This window comes from Chironomus tepperi, unplaced genomic scaffold, assembly GCF_022539635.2.
Source record: "Chironomus tepperi strain 1889 unplaced genomic scaffold, CSIRO-AGI_Ctep_v1 contig_13, whole genome shotgun sequence".
Lineage (NCBI taxonomy): Eukaryota > Metazoa > Arthropoda > Insecta > Diptera > Chironomidae > Chironomus > Chironomus tepperi.
The window spans coordinates 738,440-751,342 of record NW_027226135.1 but is presented as its reverse complement, the minus strand read 5'-3'; the positions used below and the strand labels follow the sequence as shown (position 1 = coordinate 751,342).

Here is a 12,903-nt window from a genome sequence, read left to right as displayed (position 1 = left end):
CTAAATGAGCTTGTTTATCAGTAAACTCTTTCTATTGAGCATTTTTACTAATAAGAATGATTCTCGTTTATTCGGGACTACCTTTATCAACAGTCTCTTTCTAAAGAATAGTCAACAACTATCTCTAGACAACATAAATTGTTAACTAAAACGCAAAAGATATCATTTAATCAATGAAAACTAACAATAATATCTAATCATCCTATACAAAAAATTGCTAAATTAATGAATAGATCCGGCCGGATTAATTCTGTCTTGGCGGTGAATGCAAACCAAATCTGGTCAAATTTCAGAGTCACGCCGGCTTGGAGTCGAATTTTTGAAGGATTAACTGATTAATGTGTTATTCGAGGGGTTTATTCCGAAATATAGCAGTACTGGAGACATCGGCTCCTGTATAAAAGCTACTTGACATACAACAATGTTGAATGAATGTTATCTTAATGTTCAAATAGTTATATTGTGGTAATCTAAGTGGCAAAGTCATCCTCAGAGTCAGATCTGTTGTAATCTAAGGCTCATTATAGGAATATGTCTACATTAAAGAAGTAAACTGCACCTGTACCACAATCTAGCCTAATTTTCAATCATCTCCACTCAAAACTCAATGAATCATGTATCCCATAAAGTACTAAGTCCCCCTAAAGTACTAAGACACTCAGTCAGTACAGCACATAGTAAAGCAACCAACAAGACTTAAACTGAGAAATATGTAAGAAAGAAAAAAAGAATGAGTAAATAAAAAAACAATAATAAGTTTACATTATTTTAAGAAAAAAAAAAGAAAAAAAGAAAATACACAAAAGAAAAATGTGTGTATTTTGTGCCTCGCAAGTCGAGCTCTCGAGTCGAGTGAGATGAAAAACTTAAAACAAAAAATAAAAAAAATTTACACACAAATACAAATGTGCGGTGGAAAAATAAACAAAAAATTGAATGAAAAAGAAGGCACACATATGTGTAGTTTATATTTGATATTTTAATTTGCCCCGCTTTTTTTTTTAAATTTGAATGTATTTTTTTTTAGTTCCATTTCGATTGTGGTGCCGATAGCAAGCGGATCTCAATTATTTTTTTTGAGAAAATTCCGGGACATCTCTCGTGCGTCTCATTTTTGTGTCGCGAGACTTTCTGGTGATAGATTATACCTTTCGGTATTGTACGTATGTACGTCAGACAAGTGACGAGGGATTTACTCAAATGTGAAAGGCTTGATGATGATTCGCGCGGTTAAAGTGGTTTTAATATGGATGAGATGAATAATCGATATTTTGTGACTGACTGTTAATTTGTGTGTTTTATTGAGGATTATTGGAGAATATTTGAGGATTATTAAAGGATTTTCGAATGGAACTTGAAGAATTAAAGTGAAATTATTGTGAGAATTTAATGAACAAATTTTGAAAATTTTAAAAAAAATTTAAACAAATTAAAAATTCAAAAATTGAATTTTGTCGAATTTAAAATTGAATTTGACGAATTTCAAAACTGAGGATTTTAAAAATTGAAGTTAAAAAATAATTTAAATGAAAATTAAAAAATTAAATTTAAAAAAAATTTAAAACTGAATTTAAGAAATTACAAAAATAAATTTAAAGAATTTTAAAAATCAAAAATTGAATTGAATAAATTAAAAACTTGAACTGAGAGTTTTAATATTGAAATTAAAGAATTCAAAAATTGGAAGTTTAAATTTGAAATTTAAGAATTTGAAATTGAAATTAACAAATTTTTAAAATGAATTTTGAAGAATTTTCAAATTGAATTTAGAGAATTTTAGAAGTGAAAAAGTGATAAATTTTGGATAGAATATTGAATTAAATAGAATTTAAAAGTGTACAAATTTATAAAAAAAAATTAAATATCGAATTTAAATTGAAATCTAGTGAATTAAGTGAATTAATTGAGAATTAATTAATAGTATTCAAATCAAAAAACCTGAAAAATATATAACAATATTGTGATAGTTAAGAATTAAAGATTGAGAATTAAATTAAAATAATTAAAAAAAATACAATTAAAATAATATTTTAAATATTTAAATATTAAATCTTTAGTATTGACTTTTAACATTGAAACAAAGTTAAAAAAAAAGTTAAAAAAAAGCTTAATTTGCTAAAAGATTTGAAAAATTTAAAAAAGTGACAAATATTCACAAAAGTTGAAAAATATTCTATTAAATATTGACAACTTAAAATTTAAAAGTTGAAAAATTTAAAAGTTAATAATTTGAAATTTAAAAATTTTGATTTTGAAAACTTGAATTCAAAAAAGTGAAAAATTCAAAACCCAACGAAATTAAATAACTACTTTTTGACAAAATACATTAAAACAAATTTTTTGGATATCAGTGCCCCAAAGGAAATTATTTTACAATTGTCTGCCTTACAAATAAAACAATAATTGTGGTTATCATCATTGTGGAAAAAGATAAGAAGAAATTTAAATAAAAAATTAGATAAGCGGAATTTCTACTTTTTTTGTTTTGTGAAAGGTAAATTCATAAATTCTTGTGTCTTTAAAAAATAAAACCTTGATTTTTTAATGCATTTGTAAATGTTAATAATGACAAGGGTGGGCAACCTGTGTGCTGCGGAACACTCTAAATTACTCAGGAAGGCACACCGGATAGAAAAATTGCCGAAAATCCGGTTTAAGGACGTCTTGACACTGACTTGAGGCCAACTTGACTCTGACTTGAGGCCAAATTGACTCTGACTTGAAGCTGACTTGACTTTGACTTGAAGCTGACTTGATTTTGACTTGATGCTGTATTGAGGCTTATATGACTTTAAATTGACGCTGACTTGACTCTCTGACTTGAGGCCGGCTAAAATCTGATTTAAGGACGGATGATTTCATCGAATCTGGCTTGGTGTCAGTGTAATGTTGGTCTTGAGCAGGATTTTTGGCTATTTCAACACCGTGTGCCTTCTATGCTACCTCAAGAATCTAATTTTCTACAATAATTAGCATCAAAACTGCTAAAAAATCCCTAAAATCACTTAAAAATTCACCAAAACCATTCCAAATCCTCTGGCGCCACTTGATACTCCCAGAAAATCACATCTCATTATCACAAGCAATAACAATCAACTAATTAACATCATTTATTATCCACAAAATTATCACAAAATTCATTTAAGCATCTGTTATTGTTAAATTTAGAATACAAAGAGACTCAACAGATCATAAAGTAAAGTCTAACTAATTCCATACTAAATCCAATACAATTACACAGACATATGCACATGTGTATAGGAAGATAAAAAAGTCACTTGACTTGGCTGTGCAATCGAACGTGCTTAAAAGGATTTAACAAGTCAATGAGTTTTTGTTAGGCAAATATTAAAAGTTCTAAAATATTTTTTGTTTGTTTTGTGACCTGCAGGAAATTTTTGAATAATTTTTGAGATGGATTTGTTTGGATGCAGATGGATTTATGCTAACTAAAAGGAATCTTGGGCATGAAGTCGGCATTTTTTATGTAAATACAAGTCGACGTTGAGCTCTAAAAGGATTAAATGAATTGAATTATGTCCGGAAAGACACTGACTTACTTACTTACTTCGATAGACGGAAAGATCCATTGTGATCCATGGCTTCCCATAAATGAAACCTAAAACTAGCTCTATCGATGGCTACAGCTTGCCAAATCTCAATCTCAAATGCAATTCTGTCTCGACAACAGCTTCTTAATATAAAGAGTCAAAAAACATTGGAACCAGGTCGGGATGAATCAAGTGTGCTGCTGGATATTGCCCAATTCAACTTGAAACCAGCCTGGAAGGTGCACAGTTCAGAAATAGCCAAAAATCCAGCTTTTTGGTCTGAGGCCGGATTTCATCGAATCTGGCGTAAGATCAGAGTTTTGCTGTTCTGGGACTGGATTCTTGCCCAGTTTTATGATGTGTGATTTTCGGACAAAGTCATACCCTAGCATGCATGAAGGAGGCAATCATAAAGCATGCTTTCCTCGACTTTACTAGTTGGCTAGTGTTACTCTCACCATGCACTACTCTTGAGAACTCATTCTTTGCCTTTCTAACCATATGCCGGCCTAAGCATAAGACACTGTATTCCAATAATCCAACTTTCTCATTCTCCGTGTGTCTTTCTGTCTTTTCGATTATGAACATTCAGTTTTGAAATGAGAGTCGATTTGTTTATAGATTGTAAATATTTGTGATATTTTGACCTAAATAAATCAGGAAAAACATTGTTTATAAATTTATTGAAAATTTTAAATATCATTTATGACAATAATGGATTAGTTTTGAATAAGAATTAGAAATTGGGTTAATTTAGGATTTATCCAAGAACAGCGTGACTCTGACTTAGTGTCGGATTCAGATTTGCTTTAAATCCGGCACTCTACTTGAGTTACGACGGTTTAGTGTCAGATTTTAGATAGATTAGTTGACTTGTTACCTCAAATATGTAAGCTCAAACCATATTGCCACTGAGTCAACTGATCATTCATAATGAAAAGGTCTTTAAATGGTGAATTTAGCGAATTGATGCATTGAAATGGAACATCAACTTTATTTTTGACAGGACACTGCTCTCCTTTTTTCCTTAGATGCTATTTCACTCTACTTTAGTATCCTTAAGGATGAAAAAGAGGTTTAAGTCAACTTTCGACTCAAAAATGAACCCTTATTAGTAACAGAAGCAGTAGAAGTAGTAAATGATTGATTAACAGGTAGATTGCAGTTAATTACTCACAACACGACTGTTAAATCCTCAGATTACCTCCAAAATTTCCAAAATTGGCCATCACTTCCATGTTTAAGGGGCAAGAGGGCCAATTGCCGCTTTTAGAGTACTTTAAAAGATGAATCTGCCTTTAGTTAACTTCTGTCAGTTTCTAATTCTAATAAATTGACCGTTAATGGCTCATAATCTCAAAATCCAACCAATTCCGAAGTATATTCAAAATAGCATTGCAAATCAACTTATTAGCTGATCTCATTAAATCATAATCCATGACTGTCCATTACTCTTGGTTTTGTCATCTTCATTTCTTGTTCCATCACGTCTTCATCATCTCCTTTTCAACTAAGCAAATACAAAGAAACCCAAAAAAAATACAAAAAAATTGAGTCTTTCCATTCTCCTTTCTCGCACATATTCCAATCTTCCGACCATGCGATCATCACATCACATCGTTTCATGAGAAAAAATAATAATAAATAAATAAGAAAAAATATAGTGAGTAAATACACACAATTCACACACATTTAAAGACATATTTCGTCAAAAAAAATAAACAAAACAAACATTTTTTTTTTAATTTTTAATGCATTAATAGAAAAACAGTCACTGACTGAAGAATTCAACAGACGAGAATTTTTTTCATATTTTTTTTGTTTACGAAAGCTGAATAAACAACGTACACAAAATTAGTGACACACAGAAAAACAAAAAGAATAAGAAGTACTGACATGAAATATTTTTATGTGATGAAATAAAATACAGAAATAAATGTGAAAAATTTTTGGGAGAAAATAAAGGCAAGAAGAAGAAGTGAGGATGATAAAAAAAATAATGAATTTTTATGAATTATTAGTTGTTAAACAAACGATTATGAAAAAAAAGAGCTAAAATTAAAAAAAAAAAAATTTAAATTCTATCCTCTCGGGTCGAGCTGAGATTCTATCCTCTCGGGTCGAGCTGAAGATAGATCCTCTCAAATTGAACTGAAGTTAGATCTTATAGAGTCAATCTGAAAATTAGATCCTCTTGGGTCGAGCTGAAATTACATCCCCTCGGGTCGAGCTAGAATTTTGTCCTCTTAGTTTGGGCTGAAGATAAATCCACCTGAGTAGAGTTGAAATTTTATCCTCTCGGGTCGAGCTGAAGATAGATCCTCTCAAATTGAACTGAAGTTAGATCTTATTGAGTCAATTTGAAAATTAGATCCTCTTGGGTCGAGCTGAAATTACATCCCCTCGGGTCGAACTAGAATTTTGTCCTCTTAGTTTGGGCTGAAGATAAATCCACCTGAGTAGAGTTGAAATTTTATCTTCTCGAGTCGAGCTGTAGATAGATTCTTTTGGGTCGAGCTGAAGTTAGATCCTCTCGGGTAAAGCTGAAAAAAATTCCTCTTGGGTCGAGTTGAAATTCGATTCTTTTAGGTCGAGCAAAAATTACATTCTCTCGGGTCGAGCTGAAGTTAGATCCTCTTGGGTCAAACTGAAGTTAGATCCACTTGGTTCGAGTAGAGCTGAAGTTAGATCCTTTTGGGTCGAGCTCACTAAAATTACATTCTCTCGAGTTGAACTTAAATTGATTCTTCTCAGATCGAGCACTTCTGCTAGTCAACCTCAGCAAAATCATCCAAAATCCACCCAATTCCATTACTTTCTCCACAAAACCCACACCAATCACCTCTGTGCCGCCTCTCAACATCTCAACCAGTCACTTAAGAAACAAACAAACTCATCAAAGACAAACAATAATTTGAAGTAGATGCGGCACATAAAGAAGACAATAAATGTCCAAATAATCATCATTTTTTCTTGGAACTCTCAAAAAAATAGTTAAACTTTACGTGATGGACGATGAGCTAATTATTTGACTATGCAGTTTCACTTTTTGCATGAAATCAGTTCACATTTGGGGTTCACAATTTTTTAATATTTGTGATGTCAATAAATGGAATGTTGCGAAAGGTCTGAGTGACATTATGGCAGGCTGAATGATTTTTTGAGTATATTTTGGGTGAATGAGATGCTTGAGGAGTTTGATGACTTGTTCAAGTCACTAATTTAAGACCAAATAATACTTTAATTCTAATTCAATTCTCAACAAAGCTTCAATTTTCATCTCCACGATAACTTCGTACCTAAATATTGCGTATTTACACTCACATTACATGAATATCTTGTTTACTACAATCCAGTGTTGTTCAAACTATGTGCTGTGGTACACTAATGAAGCAAAAATTGCATGTCGTGTGCTGTTTCGCCTCATGGCTTCATAGCTTACCACCAAGGTTTCCCAAGACACACAGATTGCCAAACTGAGTACCGCAACACCCATATACACCTGGAAGTTTTCTCAAAATCATGTGCCGTGTGTAGTTTGGGTCATAGTCTACCAACAAGATGTGTCATGACTTACATGGTGCCCACTAATAGTCCTACATTGTCCAAAATGTATACGACTAAACCCGTGTACACCTGGAAGTTTTGGGATAGTTTATGAGTCGCATGCCTTATGCAGTCTTAGTCATGGCTCATCATCAATGTCTGCTATGACACACAGAGTGTGTCCTCATACTAGTACTATGTTGTCAAAACTTTGTACAGCAATACCCATTTACACCTGGAAGTTTTCTCAAAATGCAAAAAACCGCTTGCCGTGTGCGGTATTTGGTATGGCTTATCATCAAGATGTACCATGACAGACAGGATGTCTAATACTAGTCCTATGTCCTACAAATTACATACGTCAATACCCATTTACACCTGGAAGTTTTCTCAAAATGCAAAAAACCGCTTGCCGTGTGCGGTATTTGTCATGCCTTGCTAACCACAAAGCTGTACCAAACCACAAAAACAGTCTATCCAACACTGGACAGTCTAGATGAATCACAAAAAGTTTTGTTTATCGAATTATTCACAATATTCAGATGCACGTGGAGATGATTCTCATTCTACTTTGATCACTTTACATAATGTTTATGGAACTGAATTAAAATCTGAAATTTTGTTGTTGTTGTTTACTTGGATGTTTATGTTGTTTTTTAAAAAAAGATTTCTGTTTTTAATTTTGCTGCTGCTGTAGATTCTGGTGGGATGATATTGTTGACAATATAGTTTATTTATAGATTCATCACCTGTATTATTTTGTGTAACTTAGGAGAGCTAATTTTAGGGTAAATGAAGTAACGCAAAAATAAGATTGTTGATGTTGATTATGAGTCAGTGGTAGTTAAGAAGTTGTAGCAAGTAATTAAATGCCACATGGATTCAGCTTCCATTTTGAGTGGAATCGCATAGTTTTTGTCTTGAAAATCTATAAATTTTATGATGAGAAGGGAGGAGGGGATGGGTAAATTTGGCTACACAAGAATTGCTTATTTCTTTGAATGACAAACTGTAACTAATCTCATATTTAGCTATCAGAATTGTATGAAAATATCCGTTGTATTGCCGTTGCTTACTTACTTCTTGGAAAAATGCTTCGACATGGAGTCTAAGTTGCTACAAAATGCTTTCCATCTGACTTTATTGCTGACCGAATCACAAAGCTTGTACAAATTCTCATTTTTGGCATCTAACTGGCATTTCTTCATTAATGCCCTAACCCATGTTGCCGTTAGGGTACTTTAATGTCATTTTGATGTCTGCTGTGCATCGAAGGATCCTTTATGAGATGGAAAGGGGACAGGAAGACGACGGGTTCTAACTTGAGCTAAGGTACGCTAGTCTTTTACCTTGTTGATTTCAAAACGACATAAAGGAGCCCTGACGGTATCATTAAGGCTGTTTTTGGTCAAATTTCACAGCTAAAATGAGATTCGATGCATCATACCATTCTAGGAGCCACCTGGAAAAGGAAGATGAAGGGATACACAATTCAGGGTACATTGCTGATTTTTTACGAAATTATCTCTTAAAAATTCCCAATAAAAAGCAAAAAAAAGTAAGAATCCCTCGAAGGTACACACCGACTAAATAAAAACAGCAATGAAACAAAGAAGTAAAAGAAGCAAGTAAAAGATGAGAAAATAATAAAATAAGCACATCCACAAACAAGAGAGAGAATCAGAAATGCGAAAGATAACGAAGAAAAATAAAGATGAAGCTTGACTGTGTATGGAAAAAAGGAGGCGGTGTTTGTTTCCATTTACAGCTTTTTTTTGTGTGTTGTTGCTTGTGCTGTGTAGCTTTTTTTTTCTGTACACAGGAACGACAAGAAGAAGACACAAAAAAATAAGAGAAACAAAAACAGCAACAAAATAAAAAGCTACACAGAAAAAAAAAGGTACGGAAAAAAGAAGGATGGAACCAAATTTGCTTTTTATGGCGATGATGATTTTGTTGTGAGAAATTTTTGGGTATGGAACTGAATGTAATGCTGGATGGTGGAAATTGGGAGCTTGATATTGAGTTTTTGGTATGAATTCTCCTTGTTTTTAGACTTCTGGGTGTCAAAAGTCGTGTATTCTGGGCGATTTTGGCCATTTAATCAAGTTTGTATGACTATAAGTGTCAAAAGTCGTGTATTCTGTACGATTATTGTAGATTGAGTTCTAATTCGTGTCAATAGTTGTATTTTACGTATGACTATTGTAACTTGAGTACCAATAAGAGTCAAAAGTCATAGATTTTGTGACATTATGGTCATTTGAGCTGACGTAAAGGACAAAATGTGTCAATAGTCGTGTATTTTGTACGATTTTGGTCATTTTGACAGATTTAAAGGACAAAAAAAGTCAATAGTCGTGTATTGAACACGGTTCTTGTAGCTTGATGAACTTGGGTGACACTAAGTGATTAAAATGGTGTATTTCGTACGATTCTTGTATATTGTGTACCAGTAAGTGCCTTTAGTCATGTATATTGAATGATTCTTGTACATTGAATACAAATAAGTGTCAAAAATGGTGAAATACGTGCGATTTCGATCATTTAACCAAGATTGTATGACAGTAAGAGTCAAAAATCGTGTACAATGTACGATTTTAGTCATTTATGCAGGTCTGTTTGACAATTATTGTCAATTATCGTGCATGTTGTTGTGTTTCCTGTCATTTGAGTACCAATGAGTGTCCAAAGTCGTGTATTTAATACCAATTTTGTATCATAAGTACCAGTAAGTGCCTATACTCGTATATTTTGTGTGATTATTGTAATTTAAGCAATAAATGAATGACAATAAGTGTCAAAAGTGGTGCATTTCATACGATTCTTGCAATTTGAATATTAATAAGTGTCAATAGTCGTGTTTTTCGTGCGGTTTTTGTAGTTTGAGCTTCAAAATTGTCTAAATTCTCAAGAATTGTGTGTTCTTTGCATCAATTCCTTGTTATAAGGCATGAATCTATCCATAAAGTCTCAAATTTACGTCCACAGCTAACATCAGTCATAGTTGGCAGCACTCCGGTCCTCAAACTCCAAAATAGACTCATTCCAACTCAGACATCAAGTCTCACCTCAATCCATTGACCCTTCATCACTTCCTTAAAGTCGTCAATTCCAAAAATAGCTTCAATCCATCCAAAAAAAAGCAGAACTTAAAGTCCAATCAAACTTTTTCCTTCCTTTTCCTTCTTGTTAAAGACCAAAACTTCAAAACAGTCACAAAAATAGTCATTTGTCATTCATCATCTCATTGATTCCATTCAGCACACAGCACAGCACAAAAAAGTAAGGAGGAAGTTCTTGTTCTTTTAGTCAAACTGATAATGACATTGAAGACATTTCCCATCCATAACCATACCGAAAAAATATCAAGGCAGACATTTTTTTTCCTTCTTGTGCCTTAAAGTCACACGCAACCGCAATATATGTGGATATTCCATTAAAGATTTTATGTCTGAAGAAAGTTTTTCTTTTTTTGCTGTGCCTATTCGGTTCCTTTAAGATTTTTTTCTTTCTTCTCAATTTCACCTCCAGTTGTCAGTTTTTCTACATCATTGAATTTGAGTCTCAATGTCTGTGACTGCTTGATGATCGATTTTGGAATTTTGGCGATGATTGTTATTGAATGAAAGTGAATTTTGGATGCAGAATAGAGGACCGTACCAAAAGTTGAGAGCCGTACCTAAATTGAGAAACTCTGGAATCCAAAATTAAGGGCCGTACCCAAAATTGAGGGCCGTTCCCAAATAGACATAAAATAGAAACCAAAATTGAGGACCGTACCTAAAAAGAGACAATTTTGGAACTAAAATTGAGGACCGTACCTAAATTGAGACAATATTGGAACCAAAATTGCGGACCGTACCTAAAAATGATTTTTTGTTCCAAATTTGATGACCGTACCCAAACTTAGAACAGCTTCAGCTACAATGTTGAGGACCGTACCCAAGAACTGCACTTAAAGGTCTCAATATTGAGGACCGTACCCAAAGAATGAAACCTTTTAGTCCAAAATTGCGGACCGTACACAATTAGAGACAATATTAGATCCAAAATTGAGGACTATACCTAAAGTTGGTTTATTTTGGAACTAAAATTGAAAATCGGACCTAAAAAAGTGATTTTATGGTCCAAATTTGAAGACCGTACCCAAAAAAGTGAAGTTTCAGGTACAAATTTAAAGACCGTACCCAAAAGACAAGAATTTTTAATTCAATATTGAGGACCGTACCCAAAAAATTGAGACTTTCTGAACCAACATTGTGGACCGCACCCAAATTGGGACAATTTTGGATGCCACATTGAGAATCGTACCTGAACTGAGACAGTTGTGTATCCAAAATTCAGGACTGTAGTAAATATAGTTAATTTTGGAACTAAAATTAGGCACCGTACCTAAAAAGATGGTTTGTGGTCTCAATATTGAGGACCGCACCCAAATAGAAAACATTTTGGAACTAAAATTGAGGACGGTACCTAAAATTGGTTGATTTTGGAGCTAAAATTGAAAATCTTACCTAAAAAAGTGATTTTATGGTCCAAATTTGAAGACCGTACCCAAGAAATGAGAATTTTTAATTCAAATTCGAGGCCCGTACCCAAAATTTAGACAGGTTCAGCTAGAAAATTGAGGACCGTACCCAAAAAATGCATTTTTAGGTCTCAATATTGAGTACCGTACCCAAAATAGAAGCAACTTCAGATACAAAAATTGACGACCGTACCCAAAAACCCCATCTCATTGCGTCCCATACCAAACCTCATCCACATCCACATCCATTGAAGCTTTTTATGCTTGCATCATCAAAAAATAGAAAAAAAACTTCCTTTCTCTTACCTTTCTCTTCAGTCTGAGTATATCCATCCATTCACACACACAGTCACAACATTCATCGTCTTATATACAACAAGACACGACGACGACATCGACTTTTGCAGGATGTTGTACATAAATGGCTATGGATGGGGATCCAAACTCAAATGGCGCATGTGCTTGAGCTTTTTTTTATGTGCTTTTTCTTTGTGCTGTTCGGCAGGCTCCTTGAAAAATACTCCGATTGTTGTTGTTGCTTGTTGTGTCGCGCCTTTTCTTCTTCTTACTGCACATGATGATGGATAAAAAAAAAGTGCTTCCTCTGATTTGTTGTTGTTGTGTCTCATTTTGTCCCAATCGACATGAAGGAGCAGTTTGGGGGATATGGCAATGGATATGACTTGGGTATGAAGATGCAGCATGGATGTGATGGAATTTGGAACTGCTTTTAATTAAATTTTGAGGAATTTTATGTCTAATGGACGTGAAAAAATGCTGAATTGAAGCTTCAAGTTCCACAATTCTTATTATTGGAACTGAAATGCTTTGTACAGCATAAAGTTTGGGTAGAATTGGAATGAAAAAAAGTCAGAAAACAGCTCATATGTTCAATGAACCTCGATGTGAAAATCAATACTTTTCTAAGAAGGAAACTGGATATCCATTTTGGTATGAACAAAGTTTCATGTTCTGTTTGTAATAAATTTTGTGGATTTTTTTGAGAATTTTGTGGCACTTAAAGAGAGTTTGTAGTGGAATTAAAGAACAGAAGACTTCATTTTTAGACGGCAACTCCTGCCAACTTTATATTGAGGTGTTTTATCAAGTCAGGTACACTTAGTGCGAGCTCCGCAACTTAATGGTACACTAGCAGCTATAGACCATTACTCAGAATTGTAATTTATAGCAATATTGATCATGTACAGCATATTTAAGTACAAATTACAATTTTTGTTGGAAAAAGTCGGGTTATTGCAGGATATAGATTGGTAT

General features: G+C 33.4%; 1 protein-coding gene across 6 annotated transcripts in view; it reads left to right on the top strand.

The window, feature by feature from the left end:
* Positions 1 to 12,903, top strand: part of FoxP (forkhead box P) — a 142,871-nt gene that overhangs the window by 54,868 nt on the left and 75,100 nt on the right. The window contains exon 1 of one of the 6 annotated variants that reach the window (XM_070638870.1): positions 2,252 to 2,494. The exons of the other annotated variants lie outside the window; for them this stretch is intronic. The gene's annotated coding sequence lies outside the window, so the exon portion shown is untranslated. Of the gene's footprint in view, positions 1 to 2,251; positions 2,495 to 12,903 lie in introns of those variants that run through there. 6 annotated transcript variants of the gene reach the window in all.